Source organism: Carassius carassius, chromosome 22, assembly GCF_963082965.1.
Source record: "Carassius carassius chromosome 22, fCarCar2.1, whole genome shotgun sequence".
Taxonomy (NCBI): domain Eukaryota; kingdom Metazoa; phylum Chordata; class Actinopteri; order Cypriniformes; family Cyprinidae; genus Carassius; species Carassius carassius.
In genome coordinates, this window is record NC_081776.1 from 11755443 (window position 1) to 11771816 (window position 16374).

The 16374-nt window shown below is 42.5% G+C and overlaps 1 long non-coding RNA gene across 1 annotated transcript; it reads right to left on the minus strand.

The window, feature by feature from the left end:
* Window positions 1-10095: 10095 nt before the first annotated feature.
* Window positions 10096-14659, minus strand: LOC132098383 (uncharacterized). Its single transcript, XR_009422897.1, has 2 exons — window positions 14608-14659; window positions 10096-10478 (listed from the first exon to the last, which is right to left on the minus strand). It is a non-coding gene; the product is annotated as an uncharacterized LOC132098383 (long non-coding RNA).
* Window positions 14660-16374: the final 1715 nt, after the last annotated feature.

Genomic DNA, 16374 nt, shown 5'->3' on the forward strand with positions numbered 1-16374 from the left:
ATATTGTATGTTGTATATTTATTTTTTTAAACTAGCTAACATAATAAATTATTTTATTTACTTGCAACATATATCAATCTGACCTTTGTGTGTTCACACACCAGCCGCAGAGAGGATCTGTAACGTATGACAGACACAGGATGTAAACGCAAGGCGTATTTATTGACAAACAGCAAAAAGGTCAGGTAAATGAGCAAGATCACAGGAGACACAGGCGGGCGGACACAAGGCAGATGGACAGATGACGCAGGGACTTCGGTGGACAACAGGTGGTGGTGCTCGGTCCAGTGACGATCCCTTGAATCCCGGTGAGTGAGTAATCCTAGTGAAGAAGCTGTAATCCAGTGTTGAGTGACGATCCAGGAACGAACGACGAAGACAGGAAGACTAGGCAGGAACAAAGGACACAGGAACAGCACGGGAGCACACCGGGGAGAAACAACGATCTGACAACATGAAACACCAGTTACTGAACTTATATAGGAACAAACAATTGAAACCAGCTGGCGCTGCTGATCATCGCTGATCAGTGACCACGCCCACACACACACACACACACACACACAACAGCACGCTGGACGAAAGAGAGAGAGTGAATTCATGAACCGTGACAGTACCCCCTCCCCTAAGAACGCCTCCTGGCATTCCCTGGCGGACTTACCTGACGATTGTAATCATCGATCAGAGAGTGATCCAGAATGTCTCTAGCAGGAACCCAACTTCTCTCCTCCGGACCGTAACCCTCCCAGTCCACCAGGTACTGAAATCCGCGTCCCCTCCTTCTCGAGTCCAGAATACGACTAACCAAATAAGCAGGTTCCCCATCTACGAGACGCGGCGGGGGAGGAACCGGGAGAGGCGGATTAATAGGTGCCCAAAACACGGGTTTGATTTTGGATACATGGAAGGCGGGGGTGAATTCTCCTGTACGTAGGAGGAAGTTTAAGGCGGACTGTCACCGGACTAATGATCTTGGTGACAGGAAACGGGCCAATAAATTTTGGGGCAAGCTTATTAGAGACGGAGCGGAGAGGAATATTCTTAGTAGAAAGCCACACTTTTTGACCGACAACGTATACAGGAGGCTTTGACCGGTGGCGATCTGCCTTGGCCTTGGTGCGCACCCCCACTTGGAGGAGAGTCTCACGGGCTCTAGTCCAAGTGTGGTGACACCTCTGGACGAAGGCGTGAGCGGAGGGGACCGCGACTTCGGATTCCATACTGGCAAAAACTGGTGGCTGGTAACCTAAACTACACTCAAACGGAGTAAGGCCCGTAGCTGACACTGGTAACGAGTTATGGGCGTACTCCACCATAGAAAGTTGTTGGCTCCAAGAGGAAGGATTCTTGGAAACCAAACATCGCAACACTCTCTCCAGATCTTGGTTGGCTCTCTCTGATTGACAATTGCTTTGGGGATGAAACCCCGAAGAGAGACTAACCGTTGCCCCCAATAATCTACAAAACTCTTGCCAAAATTTGGACACAAATTGGGGACCCCTGTCGGAGACCACGTCCATCGGGAGGCCATGTAAACGAAAGACGTGATCTATGACAGTAACCGCTGTCTCCTTGGCTGAAGGTAATTTGGGCAAGGCGATAAAATGAGCCGCCTTCGAGACCCGGATCCAAGACCGTCAAAACGACAGTCTTGCCCTGGGAGGGCGGGAGGGCGGTGACAAAATCTAGCGCGATGTGGGACCAGGGTCTCGAAGGGACTGACAGCGGTTGTAGTAACCCATCAGGGTGTCGGTTGGACGTCTTACCAGTGGCACAAACAGAGCAAGCCAAAACAAAACTACGGATATCACGAGCCATTAACGGCCACCAGAATCGTTGCTTAACCAAAAAACTGGTACGATTAACTCCTGGATGACATGCTATACTGGAGCAATGACCCCACTGAATGACTTCAGACCGATACTCCTCAGGCACAAATAACTGGTTCGGTGGGCAATCGGGCGGAGGCGTTACCCCTTCTAAGGCCTTCATGACCCTCGATTCGACCTCCTATCTGAGAGTGGAGACCACTAATGTCTCGGGTAAAATACACTCGGGAGTAGACGGGCGTTCAGAATGGTCAAAAATACGAGATAAGGAATCGGGTTTGATGTTTTTGGAACCCAAACAACAGAAAAAAGTGCCCACCGAGCCTGCCTAGAGTTGAGTCTTTTAGCAGTTCTAATGTATTCTAGGTTCTTGTGATCAGTCCAAACGATAAAAGGTACCCCAGAACCTTCTAACCAGTGCCGCCATTCCTCCAGTGCTAACTTGACTGCCAACAACTCCCGGTTACCAATGTCATAATTACGTTCGGCAGGTGATAAACGATGAGAAAAAAACGCGCAAGGGTGAACCTTATCGTCTGTGGCAGAACGTTGAGAAAGAACTGCTCCTACCCCCACCTCTGACGCGTCAACCTCCACCACGAACTGCCGTGATGGATAAGGGGCAACGAGGATGGGAGCCGAAACGAAGCGGCTCTTGAGTTTGGCAAATACAGCTTCCGCTGTATCGGACCACCTGAACGTCGTTCTGGGGGAGGTCAAGGCGGTCAGAGGAGCGACTAGTTGGCTGAAGTTACGAATAAAACGTCGATAAAAATTGGCGAATCCCAGAAATCTCTGTAGGGCCTTACGGGAATCTGGACTTGGCCAATCTATCACAGCCTTAATCTTGTCAGGATCCATACGCACTCCCTCAGACGAGACGATGTACCCTAAAAAGGGGACGGACTGTGCATGAAATACACATTTCTCCGCCTTGACAAAAAGCCCATTCTCTAGCAACCTCTGAAGCACTCGTCTGACGTGCTGAACGTGTTCCTGGAGAGAAGAGGAAAAAATCAATATGTCATCCAGGTAAACATATATGAATTGATCAACCATATCTCTCAACACGTCATTGATGAGTGCCTGGAAGACCGCGGGCGAGTTGGAGAGCCCGAAGGGCATAACCAAGTATTCAAAGTGCCCCCTGGGGGTATTAAATGTGGTCTTCCATTCATCTCCCTTCCTTATGCGAACCAAATGATAAGCGTTACGTAAATCCAATTTTGTAAAAAATAGATGCTCCCTGCAATCGTTCGAAAGCTGAAGACATCAACGGCAAAGAATAAGTATTCTTTACCGTGATGTTGTTTAACCCTCGATCATCAATGCACGGTCGCAGAGACCCATCCTTCTTCCCCACAAAAAAGAACCCCGCCCCCGCTGGAGATGAGGAAGGTCTAATGAATTTGGATGCTAGAGAATCAGAAATATATTTCTCCATAGCCTCCCTCTCTGGAACAGAAAGTGAATATAACTTGCCCTTGGGCGGAGACCCACCTGGTACTAAGTCTATAGCACAGTCATAGGGACGATGTGGAGGAAGAGAAGCAGCACGAGACTTACTGAACACTTCTCTCAGGTCCTGGTACTCTTCGGGCACGTTAGATAAATTCACCACCTCCTTCTGGAAAACAGACACAGGTACAGACGAACACGCAGACACCAGACATGACTCATGACACATATTACTCCACATAGAAATGGTGTTGTGCCCCCAATCGACTCTGGGATTGTGTTGTGTGAACCAAGGATGACCAAGTACGATGGGTGCCAGAGGTGAGCTTATGAGGAGGAATGTTATAGTCTCAGTGTGGTTGCCAGACATGATGAGAGTGATGGGTTCAGAGGCATGTGTAATGTTGGAGAGCTGTTGTCCATTGAGAGCATTGACAGCGATTTTGTATGTGAGAGGGGTGGTAGAAATGTGGAGATGGTGAGCCAGTTCAATATACATAAAATTACCTTCTGCCCCTGAATCCAATAAAGCCTGGGTGTCGTGAGTGTTGATTGCCCACCTTAGTCTTACCGGAAGGAGAGTAGATGATGATGGTGAGGATGAGGTCTTCCCGGTGGAGATCCCGCCCGATAGTAGCCTCATAGTCACTACCGGGCTTGGTCTTTTAACGGGCACGAGTGGATGAAGTGGCCCGCCCTACCGCAGTAAAGGCACAGTCCGTGGGATCTCCGCCGTTCCTTCTCCTCCCGGGAAAGCCGAGCTCTACCCACCTGCATGGGTTCCGGATCGTAAGAGGGGCTGACCGTATCCAGGAATTCAGAACGTCGGGTCTCCATGCCACGAACTGGATGATCTTGTTGGAAACGGCCCATTCTGTTCAGCCGAGCATCTACTCGAAGTGCTAATTCGATAAGTCCATTGAGACTAGTAGGAAGGTCCAGCGTGTAAATCTCCCTCTGAATACGGTCAGCCAACCCATGCAGGAATCTGTCCCACTGCGCCTCCTCGTTCCATCGGCACTCTGCAGCCAGGGTGCGGAACTGGATGGAATATTCTGACACCGAACCGTGACCTTGACGAAGATCGGCGAGTAGTCTGGCCGCCTCCCTACCCGCCGCCGCCCGATCGAAAACCCTCCTCATCTCCTCGGAGAGTGCCTGGAACGAGGCGCAGCATGGGTCTTGATTCTCCCACACCGCCGTTCCCCAGAGAGCCGCCCGGCTGGAGAGTAGCGTCAGCACAAACGCCACCTTGGATCGCTCTTGGTTGAACGTCTGAGGCTATAATGCAAAGTGCATAGAACATCGGGTCAGAAAAGCTCTGCAAAACTCTGGTTCACCTGAATAACCTTCGGGTGTCGGTAGTCTCGATTCACGCTGCGGCTGCGGCTCTGGAAGAGGGGGTGGAGTCGGCGGTGTGGGTGGCGCAGTGGAGACTCGGAGCTGTTGTATCTGCTGGGTGAGCTCGGACACCTGCGTCACAAGCGCTTGGACCGCCCTCCCTGTGAGGGAGATGTTCTCCTCCTGGGTGTCCATTCTAGCGATACTTCGAGCCGCAAACTCGTCCCACGTAGAAGCGCCTGCTACATCCATAATGGTCAGATCGTTCTGTAACGTATGACAGACACAGGATGTAAACGTAAGGCGTATTTATTGACAAACAGCAAAAAGGTCAGGTAAATGAGCAAGATCACAGGAGACACAGGCGAGCGGACACAAGGCAGATGGACAGATGACTCAGGGACTTCGGTGGACAACAGGTGGTGGTGCTCGGTCCAGTGACGATCCCTTGAATCCCGGTGAGTGAGTAATCCTAGTGAAGAAGCTGTAATCCAGTGTTGAGTGACGATCCAGGAACGAATGACGAAGACAGGAAGACTAGGCAGGAACAAAGGACACAGGAACAGCACGGGAGCACACCGGGTAGAAACAACGATCTGACAACATGAAACACCAGTTAATGAACTTATATAGGAACAAACAATTGAAACCAGCTGACGCTGCTGATCATCGCTGATCAGTGACCACGCCCACACACACACACACACAACAGCACACTGGACGAAAGAGAGAGAGTGAATTCATGAACCGTGACAGGATCCAGAGCAGCTCTGCAGTCTTTCAGAGTGATGTATTTAGCACATGAAACCACAGGCACTCTTCTTAACTACATCAAAAAAACATGAGCAGAAAGGAAGAAAACACTCTACTGCATTCACACAACTTTTCAATATAAGAAAAAAATAATAATATTTTTTCCTAAACTCATGCTAAACCACAAAATGCACACAACAAGCAAAACAAAGCATCTCTTGCAAAAGCAAATACTTATTTCAAAACTATTTTAACCCTTATAATATGGTGTTTTTGCACAGTAACTCTAGACACAAACAAACACCAAATGATTAGCCATCAGCTAAAGAGTTTGTCAATTTGAATCTGTCTCTATTTTATAAATCATTACACACTAGGGCCATGGCTAGTGGGGTTGAAGGTAGTGACGATTATAGGGGCCCATGCCTGAGGCCAGCATAAAAAGATGCTCAGGACGGTTGAAGGGCCATTGCTGCGAATCACCACGAAAACTTATCATGTCCACGTGTTTTTAAGCCTTGCCAATTTAAACATTCAAAAGAGTTAAAACACTCAAAAACTCAACTTAGTACTCCCGCGCCGTGTATATGCACCACCTTGGGGTGGACTGCAGGGGTTACCGGGTCAGACGAGTTAGACTGTTAGCAGCAGGAGCTGCTTGTGTTCTGTAATAAATATGTGTTTCTGAATTATAACTCTCCGCGTATGTTGCCTATTGGATACACTGCAACAGAAGAAACACTACATGGTGTCAGAAGAGTCATTACATGAACTCGAGCCTGCGTTTGACATCACTGAGACTTGACGAAGATAGTGAGATCATCCTGATTTAAAGATCAATTCAGATTACCACCTCCATTAGTCCTGTCGGGGAATACAGGTGAAAACTGGAGAAGATGGATACAGCGGTTCAACATTTACATGACTGCTACAGGTTCAGATTTAAAAAAGTTAAAAAGTAAAAATCTTCATTCTCCTTCATTCTTTAGGAGATGAGGCCTTAGAAGTATACAACTCACTGTCTATTAACCAGATGGGAAGAATGAAACAATGCAAGATATAGTTACTGTATTGGAGAAGTATTGCTTACCGAGAATGTTGTTTTTGAAAGGCACCAGTTCTGGGCCTACCCCATGCCTGATTCGATTACCATCAATAAGTATGTCACAGAAATAAAACAAAAGAATAAGGACTGCGAATTTTGCTCAGTGGAATCTGACATGATAAGAGACAAGATTGTGTTCAGTATCAGTGATAAAGGAGTTTAAGAAAAATTTCAATATTCATATTGAAATTTAAGAAGGCTGCAGAAAAATTCCCTTAGCAGTGCCGTGCAAAATGTTGCAAGCAGACGTTATAGCGTCAGTCACCCAGCCTGCTCCTTGGGTCAACAGCCTTGTTGTCACTGAAAAAAGCATGGGTCATTACAGGGTATGCTTGGATCCTTGTGACATAAATAAAGCTGTTTTTCGTCAACACTTATCTATTCCAACACCTGAAGATGTCCTGTGCAAGCTTTCTGGAAATAAAAATTGTTCATCTTTGATGAAAAGGATGGCTACTGGCAAGTCAAACTTGACACGGAATCCTCCCTACTATGCACATTCAACACGCCATCGGGTAGATACAGATTCAAACATCTATCATTTGGTATGACTCCTGCTAGTGAAGTATTCCAGCAGTTGTAGCATATGAGCAGTTCATTCATTCATTGGTTCTGAATTAATGAATCATGGCTCATTTTATCTAAAACAATGCACATTCCTTATGAATGAACTTAAAGCTTATAGCCTCTGAACTCATGCATGTAAACCAAACTCTCTGCAAGCTGAATAACTGGCCTGGTGCCAGCATGGCTGGGTTTAATTTGCCTTACGACCCCCCCACAGCACGACGAACAATCCACAACACACACACACACACACACACACAAATGTTTCTTTACACTCATCATGCAAGTCATTACTAAGATGTGTTTGATAGGTTTATGCTTTGCATACCTGATCAGCCCTGTTATGCGATGGTAATGATTGTCTGATTTGTAACTTGGAAATGTTTCTCCTAACTAATGTTCTCAAATAGAGTCATGATTTTGTAACCCTACCTCTGACCAGGTCATAAAACTTTATGACCCAACTGGGAGAAACAGAAAAAGCCCAGCTCGCTAGGAATTCTTGTAAGGAAAAAGGAAAGTAAATATATTGTAAATGTATTAAACTGTATTTCCTTTTTGTGCTTAGATATCTTCCCGTATCAAATTGGAGTATCTGCAATTTTATTGTGCATATGCATTTGAATGTAACCTTATGTTTCTCCTACCTTTACCTGTCATTCTTGGTATCTGTTTAACCATCTTGCTTTGACTGAACCACCCATACATAGGAAATTACAGTATTCTAGAATAATTACAGTATTCTGGAATTACCATCTTGCTGGAATATAACTGCTGAATTCTGACAACACCATAACTTACTTGAGTGGGTGTCTCCTCAGAGACAAAGGAACTTTTTCCTGCCTTTCCTGATCTTTGGACATTCATTGGTTGTTCGCGCGAACAGAGGCGTGAACCAAGTTGCTCCATAAGAGACTGACACAGAAAGTTCTTACGAGCACTTCGTCTGAGAGAACGTCTCTTTCCATGGCTCCTTAGGGAGCTCTCATCTCCGTTTTTCTTTTCTTTTCTTAATAAGTTTTATTCTCATATTCACCTCTCCCTCCACGAGGGAGGGACTCTGAATCATTTCGTTCGGTGAACCTTTGAAACTTTGCGCAAGTCTGCTCGCCCCGGAAGACACGAGAGAACACGCCCAGCTCAAAAAGAATGACACACGCACAGAGGTGTCAAGTAACGAAGTACAAATACTTCGTTACATTACTTAAGTAGAAATTTGGGGTATGTATACTTTACTCGAGTACTTTTTACTTCTACTCCTTACATTTTCACGCAAGTATCTGTACTTTCTACTCCTTACATTTTAAAAATAAATTTCGTTACTGCTAGTTCATTTTGGCTTGTTTTCATTCCGGCTTGTCATCATAAAAAAATAAAAAAACCTATCCAGATAAATCGCGCCATCCGGATGGAGTGATATTGATTGTGGTTGGATGAGAAGTATAAACATTAGGGCTGTGAATCTTTGGCAAGGCAGCGTTTCGATTCGATTCAAGAACGATTTTTGCAAATTTAGAACGATTCAATTCGATTCAATTCACAATTAAATTCGATTCGATTCGATTATAACGATTCGATTCTGCATTCTTTAAGTGCATTCATGGGATTATTTAAATGCTTCTACTAAATTCTTTAAATGCTTAGTCAGGGGGCAAATTACAGTAGCATTTATGGTTAGAGAACCATAGGTAAAAAAAAACAAAAAAAACACTTTTGTCCATTGTTAAATGATAGTTTAATGATGCAACATGGCATACGTAAAAATGTATGTAAGCCAAGTTTTTAAAAAAAGAGCTTAAAGAGTATTATGTATAAGCTAACATTTTGTCACACCAGGGGTGTAGCCATAATTTCAGAAGTGACAGAAATGTCAAATACAATCATTTTATGTATGTAGCCTATATAATAATAATAATAACTATTATTATTATTATTTTTTACAAGGAATTATCTTCTTTTTTAATTACTTTTAATTGGCTGTAATAAATCAAATACACTGCTGGACAATAATCAATCATTTGTAATCGATATTTTTTTCCTAATGGCAATTTTATGATTGTTTTATATACTAGGCTACATTTAATTAGCAATTATTTAAATTTTCTGCACAGAATAAGGTAGAAAACATACTTTATAGTTTCTGTACTGTAATAAATGTCAATTAGCACTGCATCATTCATAAATTGTTTGTGGGTTTCATCAGTTCATTCTGCTTTTATTCAGTTTAGCTGCAGATATAGCCTGGCATGTCTATGAGAGCGAGATCGCTTCTCTTTCAGTGTGAAAACGTCTTCATCTCTATTGAACTTTTCCTCTCCATCAGCGAATGATTTTGAGAGAAAACGCGCCAGATGTGTGTTTGCTAATGAAACAAATGCTACTTTCATGCATATTATCAGATAAATCTCGCGCTCTTATTTCAAGGTCGTTGTTAATGCTGTGGTTAATTTTGAAAGTTTCCTTCGTATATTCGGTTCATCCGCATTGTTTAAACACATTTATAATTCAATGGAACTGTGCGTATGATTTAGACACTTACATTTCTGCTCCGTCCATGCAATAAATACAGCTGTCGACGGCTCCGGTAACTCCTTCGGTAAGATGCAGAGAGCCATTGACAAACTACAGAAAAGTAAAACTACTTCACATTAGCATTACTGGCCACGAGTCCTATAGCTCACACGTCAGCTGCGTCAGAGACGAACGGAGCGCGAGCGCAATCCTGTGACAGTCTCAGTCGGTAAACAGTGGAGCGCGTGAATGACAGATAAGAGGCACGATTCACGAACACTCTTCAAGGTCTCCATTAATTCATGCGTGTAGTAATTTAATGTGTATACATTTTGAAAGCATTGAATCGCTATAGAAAACGGGATTCATTCGATTCTTAGCATTTTAAATCGAGTACTGTCCAAGATCGACGATTCACGATTCAAAAATCATGTTTCAAGATCGATGCATATGAATCGACAGGGTTTGTAATCGATGCATCAAGAAAACGAGTGAATCGTTACACCCCTAATAAACATATACCATTCCAACCAGGGCCGTGCACAGACCTTTTGAGGGGCATGTGCTGAAACTGAAAAAGGGCACCCCCCTCCCTTTTTTTATATCAATTATATATATTCTCTTTTTTAGCTATTCTGTTTGGTTTTATAAGCTAATTTGTATTATTTGGTTAACATGATTATGAATGAAATTGAGAAGAGGGGAAGGTGAGCAATGAGTCAAGTATTTTTGACAAACTTTTTTGAAATATAATTTAAGTAATTATGTCCAACTCAATTCCAGATTATAAGAAACTATAGCCATATCGTTACTATAACATATCCAACATGTATCCGCCTACCTGGCAAAAATTTTATACTGTGGTGGACCAGGGATGTTGGTCTCTTGAAGGTCTCTTATTCACTACACTTTACCTAAAATAAGCCAGCAATGAAAAAATAAATAAAAATAGTGTGAAAAGTACAGTTGCAGTGAAAAGCATTTCTGAAGGATCACGTGACACTGAAGAGTACTGAACTGGAGTAATGATGCTGAAAATTCAGCTTTAATCACAAAAATAAATTACATTTTAAAATATATTCAAATAGAAAACAGTTATTTAAAATTGTAAAAATATTACACAAAATTACTGATTTGCTGTATTTTGGATCAAATAAATGAAGCCTTGGAATGAATCATGAATTACATTCTACATGACAAAATATAAAGATTTCACAGTGATCTTCTGTAATTTTTTTTATTTACTACTATGTGAGGACGAGCCTAAATGTTAATAAATTAAGTGTATCAGCAATCATGAATCAAAGAAGAAATTTCTTAGAAATATATGTTATCTAGGTGACGAGGATCACGCGTCGCTTTGTGTAAGTTCCAGTACGAAACAGCGCGGGGGCGCACCTGTTATGATTTTCCGATGGTAAAAACAAATTATATGTTGTTGTATTACTTATCAATATATAGTTTTTGACCAGCGAATGTGTGCAAATGTTTTTTTTTTTTTTGGTCCGTCATTAAAACGGCGACGGCGCCTGCCGCTGCCGGCATCACATTACATTTTCATCTACAGGTTACAAACTAGGTTCTGTAGCTATAACGTATAGACGGAGCGCTCAGTTTTTCCTGTGGTAAAATGCATTTGGCAAAAAACGCATTTTATAAAAAATGCTACTATATGCACTGGCTATTTAAGTGTTGGCTATGACTAGATGGCAAATGCTAGCCCTCTCTCTCAGGCGACGTCCCACATGTCTCAGTCAGTGAGTCAGTCAGACATCAAATAAATAAAATATGAGCCTTTATAGACATAGTGTTTAGTAAGGATGGCTGAAGCGAAACAGTCGTTCCGAAGCTTTGCGAGATCCCGAAGCGCAGATGTGTCGAAACACTGATCCGAAGCGTGATTCGAAACACCCATGTCACGTGACTATGACCAAACGAAGCCTCAAAGTGTTTCACTAATTGTTTCATCAGGTGTGGTCCGCCGAATCAGCGTTTGATTGGAACGGTCGGGAACAGACCACACAATCGCACATCTGTATAAAAGTGAAATAAACGCATTTTGACCTCGTGGGTTTTTGTGAGAGGAGTTTGACTTTGAGATAGCGGATTTTTGGTGATATAGTGACATAGTGCGATTTGATTAGTTATAGGCAATTTAGACTTACATTTAAATTTACACAACACATTGACTGAGAGGCTAGAGACAGACAGAGTATACATATAGTGACACATTAATAGATACATAGATATAAATATATATAGACAGCTAGATTAATAGATAGATACATATATAGATAGATTACAGATACATATATAAATACATATATTATAGATAGATACATATATAGATAGATTATAGATACATATATAAATACATATATTATAGATAGATACATATATAGATACATAGATTATAGATACATATCTAGATACATAGATCGATTCATATATAGATAGATAGATTTGGATAGATAGATAAAATGGAAGCTCCCCAGAAGAGATGCCGTACATCTGTGGTGTGGGAGCATTTCCATTTAGAAACCCCAAATAAAGTGAGATGTGTGTATTGTGATCGGCAGCTAGCCTACTGCAACAATACATCATCCATGATGCGCCATTTGAGGAGCACTCATCCTGCCATTTTGCAGGGTGCAGAAAATGGCATTCCCCCTGTACCTAGGCCTGCTACTGACACTGCTGGGCCATCTAAGCAAGGTATGCATTGTTTGGGATATAATTATAATTGAAATATAATTAAAACCTTTTGGGACACTGTTTATAAAGTTTATAAGTTATATAAAGCACTGATTATAAACACTGGAAGGTTTCCAAATAATGAACCAGTAGGCTATACTTTTAATAGATGTGCACTAATTGAAGCTGAATTTTTCCAATGTATTTGTCTGAAAGTATGTTTTGTCTTCTCTTTTAAAAGTCAGACAGAGGGAATTGGATGAGGCTCTTATAAACATGGTGGTGAAGGATCTGCAGCCCTTCACCATCGTGGACGATGAGGGATTCAGGGCATTTGTGAACAAGCTTGATCCAAGCTATGTCCTCCCATCCCGGAAGGTGCTTAAAATAATGGTCAGCGAAAAGTACAACAAAGCCAAGGAGAAGACAATGGAGGACCTACAAAAGGCCGAATTTGTTAGCCTTACAGCTGACATGTGGTCCTCCATTAATATGGATGGATATCTTGGTGTGACTTGCCATTACATAACACCAGAGGCAAAAATGGCAACTGTTGTACTGAGTGTAAGGAGGTTTTACCAAACCCACACAGCCTAGCATCTCATGGAGGCTAAAGCCTTGCTAATGGCTGAGTGGGGAATAACCTCCAAAGTTCAGTGCATGGTGACTGACAATGCATCTAACATGATCCTAAGTGCCCAGCTACTCCACCTTCGCCATGTCCCATGTTTTGCTCATACTTTAAATTTGATTGTGAAAAAGGCACTAGATCAAACCCCAGTCATCAATGGAATACGCCAGAAGGCCAGAAAGATAGTGGGGTTGTTCAGATCCAGCTGCAAAGCAAAGGACAAGCTTGTGGAGATGCAGAGCTTGATGGGAAGACCAACTCTGAAACTGATACAGGAGGTTGACACGAGATGGAACAGCACATTTGACATGCTACAGCGCTTGTATGACCAACGTGAACCAGTGGCTGCTGCACTTTCCAACTTAAACAATGATACTGCTCCCCTGACAAGTATTGATTATGACATTATTGAACAATCATTGTCAATACTGCAACCATTCAAACTCGCAACAACAGAGATGTCAGAGGAAAAGAGAGTGTCTGCTTCAAAGCTTATACCACTGTACAGGATGTTGCAGCACAAGCTTGCACAGAAAAAAGGAAATGCAACGCAGGAATCAACTGTTCAATTAGGTAGGCCACAATGACCATACTACCCATGTGATTGGCCATAACTGTCATATTATTGTCATTATTATAAATATGTGTTTCTCCTGTTTTGGCTCATAGGCTCACATCTGCAAGAAGGTCTGCACTCCAGATGTGGAGGTTATGAGAGTTTTAGAGCCTTGGCACTGGCTACACTGCTGGACCCAAGGTTCAAAAATGTGGCATTTGGAAATGCTGCCAAAGCCCAGGAAGCTGAAAAGCATATCACACTGGAGTGTGCTTCACTGATGCGTTCAAACACAAATCCTGGTGAGCAGTTTCAGTCTGTGTTATGTTATGTAATCTGAATCATGTAATATAATATATCCTTCATATATGCCGTCAGTTTAGGATTTGTTACTAATTGCTGTTTTCATTTTTATTCAGACCCAGAAATGTCAACATCACACCCATCATCATCATCATCACCATCACCATCAACATCAACACCAGTAGAAACACAGGACAGTTTATGGGAACTTTTTGATACTCGCATCCATCAAACCAAGATGATACACAATGCTACAGCTGATGCCACAGTGGAAGTGAAAAAATACATCAACGATGCGTATTTGCCCAGAACTCATGATCCACTAACTTACTGGAAAGAGAGAGCAGTAATCTTTCCTCATTTGTATGTCCTTGCAAAAAAATATCTTTGTATGCCAGCAACAAGTGTCCCTTGTGAGAGGATTTTTTCAAAGGCTGGAGAAATTATCTGTAAAAAAAGAAGTAGGCTAAGTCCTTCCACAGCAGATAAATTAATATTTTTGAATAAAAATCTCTAAAAAAGTGAGACATTGTGGCTTGATTTCTTTTATTAATATTCATTTTTCATGACCAAAATAACATTATGCACAGTGAGGAGCCTATAGGTTACAAGCTTCACATATTAGAACATTATAATAATAAAAAAACAACACATTTTTTTAATGGCTCGTCAAGGTTGTTTCAGATCAACACCTGCAAGTGACCACTAGGTGTCACCGTTGAGAGGGGTGTCGGATTGATTCGAAGCCTCGAAACAATATGGCACATTTGGTTCAACTGTTTCATTGGTTCACGAGGCCTCGATTTTGCCATCACTAGTGTTTAGTAGTACTTATTCAAACAACAAGATATTTATTTACCCTTCGCAAAACTTTGTTCAGCTCAGCTGTTGTCTACTGTGCGGCTGCTGTGGAACTTCAGTTGATGCAATGAGTATAGAGGGGGCGGAGTTATCAGCTTACTGACAGCTTGACGATCGATTAAAGGAGTCATACCCTCGTATTACCTTGGATACCTACTGCTGTATTATAGTCTTTCAGGCCCTTCTAAAAAAGAAAAGTGGAAAAAAAATAAACACAGAGCTCCTCAGACCCTTATTTCTGTAGGCATTATTGTCTCGCGAGATCTGATGCGATATTTTGGCTGTCGTGGACGGTCATTATAATAATGCAAATGAGGGGCGCGTTGATTGGTTGCAGGAAGGGGGGGGTGACAACGCAGGTAACGCTTTAGCATATCATTACAAACTGACATCATGGCGCAAGTTGTGAATGAACGCGACAGGGTTCCCGGCCAGTGTATAAGTATGAGGCGCCGTTTAGGGCTTAAATCAAACTTCATTCACGCACACATATGAAACACGCTTGCATATATACTAAGTGGTCACACATACATGTATATGAACTCACGCACATAACGTTACTCATATGAGACACGAGCACAGCACACACACACAAATATAAGACGAGCACAGCACACACACACAGACTAGACAGCGCCTCATATATAAGCGTTAGGCAACAAATAAACAATAACCGAATTCATGATGATCTCAGTCATTTGTTTTTTGCAAAGTACGTTAGCAGCCATTCCCCATACCTCGAAGCTAATACTCCTGCCAGTGTTGTGCCTGAACGCGTCCATTGAACGATAGTTCATGAACTCGTTCATATTTTGGGCGAACATGAACTGAACGTACAGCATTACTGTCTGATGAACGTTACTGTGAAGTCGTTCATTCTGGTGTCTGTGAACGCCACGCTCTCTGTTTAACTTAGATCAGTAGGATGCCAGATTTCTATAAAGCCTTCTAGGCGAAAACACACCTAAAACACACCGTAAACCGGCATTAATATGTAGCGGGAAAAACACCCAATCTGGCAACGCCAGACTCTCTTGTTCAAGCTTGTTCATCAAAATGAACAAATCTTTTTTCGAGTCATTTCGTTCACTTAAGGGGCTTTAAATGTTACTATTAACTGGCAAATTCCCCGAACACATCAACCTACGCAATCTTGATCATATTCTGAATTAAGAAATCATTATAATGCAGTCAAAAGTCCGTTTTTGCAGTCAGTTTACAGGGAACATAAATAATTACTTCACCACGAGTCTTTCGTTTATTTGACTAGTGACAGACGCAATAGCATACAATAGCCGCATTAACAGTTAGATGCTGTTTGTTACACACAGTAGAGCAATAAAAAACACAGTCTTACCGTTTCAATTGCATGCAATTTTGTTGGAATGTCGCTTCTCCCGAGCTTCGATGCCAACTTCGCCTGATATAGCCCCAAATTTGTAAAGGATTTCAGCGTACAATGTGTTTAGCACAAACACGTAACGATAAGCCAGTGGGAAGGGTTGAAGGAACCGCTTCATCAAAAATGAATTTAATCCACTGGTCTCTGATAGGTAGGTCCGTTCTTGGTAGAGAAAACACATTTACATGTTGATTCTGGCAGTCAACCACAGAGCAACTCACGTGTGCACTAGTTCCAGCGTCTTTCTCTACTAAATATGAGGGGGAGAGGGGAAGGGCGAGCTTCCTGCTGCGGTGTCCATATATGGTATATCCTGCCCCGTCTTGACGTCAAGACGGGGAAGAAATCAAAATCTCGTATTTG